Raw genomic sequence first — 6,131 nt, 5'->3', positions numbered from 1 at the left:
ATGTTTGGATACATATACATGGAATAATGTTTAAGTTGGGTTCAGTATATTAAACATTTTTAAAAGATTTATCTTTTTTTAAAAAAAGATTTTATTTTATGTATATGAATACACTGTAGCTATCTTCAGACACACCAGAAGAGAGCATCGGACCCCATTATAGGTGGTTGTGAGACACCACGTGATTGCTGGGAATTGAACTCAGGACCTCTCGAAGAGCAGTCAGTGCTCTAACCGCTGAGCCATCTCTCCAGCACCCAAGATTTATCTTTTAATTATAAGCATTATATGCATGTGTGTATCTATGTGCTGGCATGTGCGAAGGAGTACAGGTGCCCTCAGAGATGTCAGAACCCCGTGGAGCTGGAGTTATAGGTGGTTGTGTGTTGCTCAAATGTGTGGACTGGGAACTCGGGTCAAAGCAGGAAGCACCCTTACCTGCAGATCCATCTCTCTGGCTCCTCCTCAAGAAGTGTAGCGAGTGCTCATCAGGAGTTTCTGCACACATCCGTCAGTTTCCCCATACTGGCTGATGATTCATCTCCTCTTCCTCTGCCTCCATTTTAGGAGCCGAAGTCAGGGCTTCCCATATGCTAGACAAGTGTGTCACCCATTTAGCCACACTTCCAGGTCAACTTCTTGCTTTATTTTTTTGATGTCTGTTCAAATTTTGATTTATTATCATGGTACGGTGGGTGTATGGGGTTCAGTGGGTTCTCTCTGTCCATCTTCACAGGGGCATCTGGAGATGGGACTCAGGTTGTTGGCTCATCAGAAGCACTTTTACCCACTAAGCCATCTAGGTTGGCCCTGTTTGTTTAAGACAGGGTTTCTCTACGTAGCCCAGGCTGACCTTCTGCACAAATTGTGGCTCCTAATATTTTAAGCGATTTTGTTCCTTGTATGTTTCAGTATAAATTACATCAAATCCTTTTGTGGGAAGGTGGAGTATAAATTCTAAATAAAATGAGAGGTGGGCTTAGTGGTATGATCTTTAATCCCAGCAGTCTGGAAGCTGAGGTTGATAGATTTCTAGGGGTTTCAGGCCAGCCTTTGTCTACTTAGTGGGTTCCAGGAGAGACTGAGCTACCAAGACCCTGTCTTGAAAAAACAAATAAATACAATGAGAAATGTCCAATACATGTAGAATAATGGGAGTCTGAGACTTCAGCGGTATGGTGATTGCCCAGAATCATTAGTATAGAAAGTTAATTTTCACATTTTAGTGTGTAGGCTTTTCTTTCCCCATTAATACTGTATTAAAGTCAGGGATGAGAGAAAAAAAAACTTATCTTACTTTCAATTTCTGCTAGTAAATCCAAAATACGTCCTCTAACCTTAAAATGCAGTGTGATTGGCAGGTTGTCATTGTGATATTTTACTAAGCACTAAATTGAGCTGCTTACGAACGGCCGAGTGGCTTTTCTTTTGAGGTGAACCTAAATCTGATTTTTTTAAAAAAAATCATGGCTCGTAGGGCTTTTGTGTTCTTATGAATCCTGGCAACCCCCTCTAGGGGCATCTCTCGCAGGCCGCGCAGTCCATTCACTGGGCGTGATACAGTGTTTTGTTCCTTTTGCTCACACCAGCACACCATCTCCCAAGGAGACGCTGAATGCCCACTAAGTCATGCTTTCCCATTACTCATTCCTCTTTTTCTCCCAAGGTGGCGTGTGGGAGGTGTTGTGCTGGGGGTTCGACAAGAATAGGCTAGGAAGCTTTCTGCTGAATACACTCATGCCTGCGCCTGGTTCCGTTCCCACCGCGCCGGGCTCGGTGGCTTCACCGTGTGAGCTGTTTTCCAAACGGACAATGACTCCACACTCGGCCGCTCCCACATAATCCCAGCTCTCGGATGGCATCTGGACCGTCCAGTCCCGCCCGGTCACTAAGCCCCTTTTCGTCCCTTTACGAAGCGGGTCATTTGGCTACACAGGCGCGGCTGCTACCCACTAACACCCTTCGGGGGTCACCCGGGAGGGAAGTCTGGACACCGGCTTCGCCCACCCGGCACGCCCGCACCCGCATCGGCTCCCGTACCACCAGGGGGCGCTCCAGTGTCTCCTTCGCTCCGCCAGCACCTCCCGCCCCCTCTTTCAAACTCGTTTTACTATTGGTCATCGGTCTCAAGATCTACATCTCGACTGGTTATCTTCCGCGTCGGTCTCGGTTGCTGGGCGGGCCGAGGTGACGCGCGGCGCTCTAGCTCGGGGCGGTGTCCCGCGCCGGCGGCTTCGGGCGGAGTTTGGCGAGCAGCGACGCGGTGTAGTCAGACGGCAGTGGTCCTGGGAGGCGACAGCTCGCGTCCGAGCTTCTCTCTGCTGGTCGGCCGCATCCACCGCCGCGCCCCGGCCCTCCGCCAATCCTCGATGCAGAGCTGGGCGGCCGCGTGATGGGGCTGAGGAGCGGCGCCCTGCGGCTCGCGGCCGCCGCTGCCTGCGCTGAGGTGCGTCGGTGCCCGGCCTCCCGCGCCCCTGCGCGCCGCGGCGTCTTCTGACTCGGTCGGCTCGCCCGTCGGTCCGCAGCGCTGCTGAGGTGAGGAGGCTGAGGAGAGGCTGAGGTGGGGCGGCCGAGGGGAGGTGGGCGGTGGTGCCGCGGCGGTGGCGAAGGGGGCCGCTCCTGCGGGAGGGACTCCCGGCCGGTGACGGGCCTGGAGGGGGCAAAGCGAGCAAGCGGCGCGGCCGGCGGGGGCTCCGGGTCCGCGGTGAGGAGCCTCGCCCTCAGTGGAGAGACCTGGCTGGCCCGCCGCGAGCGCTGGGCTTTGGTCCAGCGGCCTGCCGGTTCCCTGCAGTGTCCTGCACCAGCCCTCCGCTTCCCTCCCGGGCTGCCAGGCCCCGCTCTGTCCGCGGGCCAGCAGATCCGTCGCTGTCCCGCCGTACGTGCGCACATTGCAGCTCCGAGGGAGCCGGCCCTGCCCGGCTTGAAGCCCGCCGATCTTTCCCCTCTTCTGCTCTCTCACCTCCAACCCCATTGTGGTTGGTTGGCATCAGGGTTCCGACTGGGAGTGTGGCTATGCCCCTGAGCCCGGTGAAGGCAGGAAAGGGCATCAGACAGAGCGGAGGGCGCAAGGGCTGGACGGAGGAAGCGATGCAAAGGGAGGGGGCTTGTTGGATGCTGGCCAGATGGGAGGAAGGCTGGTGTGGGCTCGACGTTCAGCCGACCAGGATTACTCTGGCAGCCATATTGGGAGGATGATCTGACAAATCCTTTAGGAGCCAAGTCCGGTTGCTGGAAGGCACCGAGTGACAGCCCTGGCAGCTTTCAGGGTGACTGGCCACACCAGAAGCCAAGTTGTGGGGGTTGGGAGGCCGCTCGGAGCAAGCTAGTCATTGTTCATGCAACGCAAACCCGCACCGACTGTAAATGCAAAACTGAGCTCCAAAATCACTTCTTCTCTTTGGTGAATTGCTATATGAGCCTTCAGGGTTAAAAATGGCTTGAAGATTCCATTCCTGTTGGGGCAAAATTCAGTGTCTGTACTTAACATCGATATCCATTGCTGCTTTGGCCCTCCAAGGCCTGTTGATGCTTTTGCTGTTCGAAGGCCACTTTTCCATATTGGAGGCTTTCGGCGTATTGCGTGGATTTGCATGGCATCTCAACACGCAGAGATTAGGTAAACTGGAATATTCTGGTAGCAGAGAAGACTTGTGGCGGTGTCTCTGAGGATGCAGGTTGTCATCTTTGTGGAATCTGGAGGTAGCCTAAATTAGATTGTCAACAGATCTCTCGCTTATGTCGCTCTCCCTGTTCCAAGCAGCTGTTCTGCCAACACCAAGCATGCTGCTTTGTGTCATGGTGTGCCTGCCCTAACCCAGAGAAAAGTGGGGTTCGGCTTCGAGTGACTGTTTGAAAGTGATATTAGAGTGGATATTTTATTTAAAGGCTGTCATTTTGTGGATTTGGCTTAGTCATAACAACGTTTTCGCTTGTGTTCTCATTTGAGAAGTGTGGTAGTTGGTATTGACTGCGAAGTAACTGAGGTTTGCTAATGTTCTATTTGAGGATAGACTTGGAAGATTACTCATCTCGATGTTTAAAGTACATTGAGAAATGATCAATAACTGGCTTCAGAGAAAGCCTGTAAATGTGGCTTCCTATATTTTTGATCATGCACGGGACCTGGAGAGATGGCGTGACTCCTGCCTTCTCTATGCCCTTTAGTTTAAACTTCATCTATTATATGTTTGTTTCTTGGCACTGGGTGGGAGCTGAAGCTCTAACTCAGGTCTTAGACATGTTAGACAGGCTGTCTACTACTGAGCTTTACTCCCACACTCTATACTCCCCCTTTTAAGGCGTAAGTTCTTTTTTTTTTTTTTCTATTTTAATTGTCTGTCTACTTAAGAATAACTACAAAAACCAAAGTCCAATGTTTTTCTATTTCTAAGAGAAATCAACACACTATTTTTTTTTGGTAAATTTTATTGTTAAGCAATCTCAGTAAACTTTCAACAGACACTAATTTATTTAAAAATTGCTTATTGTATGTGTATGAATGTTTTGCTTGCATGTATAGATATGTGCACTATGTGCTTGTTTGGTGCCCTCCAAGGAGAGATAAGGGTTTGGATCCCCTGGACCTGGAGTGACAGGTGATCCTGAGCCATTATATGGGTGCTGGGAACTGAACCCGGGTCCTCAAGAGCAAAAAGTACCTTTAACTGCTGAGCTGTTTCTCTAAAATTGGTGGTTTTTGCAGTACATTAATATTCAAGAAATACAGAATGTTTGTTTTATGATTCTATATCAAAATAAGGACTAGCTTTAAGTACATGTAAAGAATTGAGATTAAATATAATTTAAGCTTTTGAAAATATTAGGTCTGACTATGAATCTGAAGTGGAGGAACGATTTCTTGGTTCTGCATACATCTTCGCTGTTGAATACTTTTCTAAAATTTATCTAAGGGTATATAGGACAGACTGTTTTCCATTTCAAGACCAGATATGAATTCACTTTCTTTTTGTCTACTAAATTAGTGCAAGGAATAACTTATTGCCCAAGGAAAGTCTGTCAACAGTTTCCAAGGCCAAAGCTTTTCTAGCCTTTTTCCCCCCCTTTCTATTTTGGTCTTGTTCTGTGTACAAAATAAAGGACAACAATGAATCCTTGCTGCCTTGTTTGCAAACCCCTTCCCAGGCTACTCACTATAACAAGTCTTTTCCAAGAGTAAGCACATCCCTATGTAAACTGATGTGATATAATTCACAGTACCCTAAAGTTGAAGGTGTAGTGTTCCTGTTTCACAGTGTTCTCTTTAAAAGGGGTCTTGTTTGAACTCCATAAGAGAATGAATATGTATACTTCTAGAACCTTTATTTTGGTGCAGGATAGAAGACATTCATCAGATGTGGCTTTGACAGGACCATCTTGTAGAAGGGCTCTTGGACTGCTGAGAGGTTGTTTTGGTTTTGTTAACAGCTCAGCGATTGGCTTGTTCTCATGGTGGCTAGGAGTTAATCCAGCCCAGAGAGAGGTTCAGGTCTTTATTCTAAAATAATGTAAGGCCTACCATTTGTTCTCAGACTCCTCCTTTTCTCACTGCAGTTAGCACTCTCCCTTTACTCTTAATGCACTTAGCGTACCACGGCTTGTGCTGGGGAAGCTTCTGTGATTTTCTCTTTTTCGTGCTGTATAATATTACTGATTTTATGACTGTTTATGGCTACATATGAGACTCAGGTTAAAAGATTAAAATCACATGTACTAAAAGACTAAAAACATCTCTTAGGTACAAAACCTTTTTTTGGTTGGGGTTGCTGAGGACTGAACTTGTTAGTCAAATGCTCTACTAAATCCCCAGCCCCATAAAGCTTTTCAATTTAATTTTACGTTTTAAAATTCTCATATAGTTTGCAACAGGGCTTGTCATTCAGTTATATAGTCTCCTGTCATTTTCTCCTTTGGTAACTTGGGTGCCTTTTGGCTTAGTCTTCCTTCGCACTGACATTTTATTGTTATTTTGTGTTGCCAGGCATCGGACCCTGGGCTTTGCATATGCTGAGCTAGGGAATCTACTCCTGAGCCAACAGACTTTTCACATCATCTTGGCAGATGCCGGTGACTATATAAATAGACAGTAGCAGCGGCAACGAGGAAAGTATTATACTCATACTGAGCACTTTCTG

General features: G+C 47.9%; 1 protein-coding gene across 6 annotated transcripts in view; it reads left to right on the top strand.

Annotated features, from left to right (window-relative positions):
* Positions 1-2,260: 2,260 nt before the first annotated feature.
* KIF1B (kinesin family member 1B) overlaps positions 2,261-6,131 on the top strand; it is a 117,798-nt gene continuing 113,927 nt past the window's right edge. For all 6 annotated transcript variants that reach the window (XM_080921652.1, XM_080921650.1, XM_080921651.1 and 3 more), the window contains exon 1: positions 2,261-2,535. The gene's annotated coding sequence lies outside the window, so the exon portion shown is untranslated. The remainder of the gene's footprint in view (positions 2,536-6,131) is intronic.

This window comes from Micromys minutus (genome assembly GCF_963924665.1).
Source record: "Micromys minutus genome assembly, chromosome: 9".
In the NCBI taxonomy this organism is placed as follows: domain Eukaryota; kingdom Metazoa; phylum Chordata; class Mammalia; order Rodentia; family Muridae; genus Micromys; species Micromys minutus.
The sequence above is the reverse complement of the archived record's forward strand: the minus strand, read 5'-3'. Positions and strand labels throughout refer to the sequence as shown.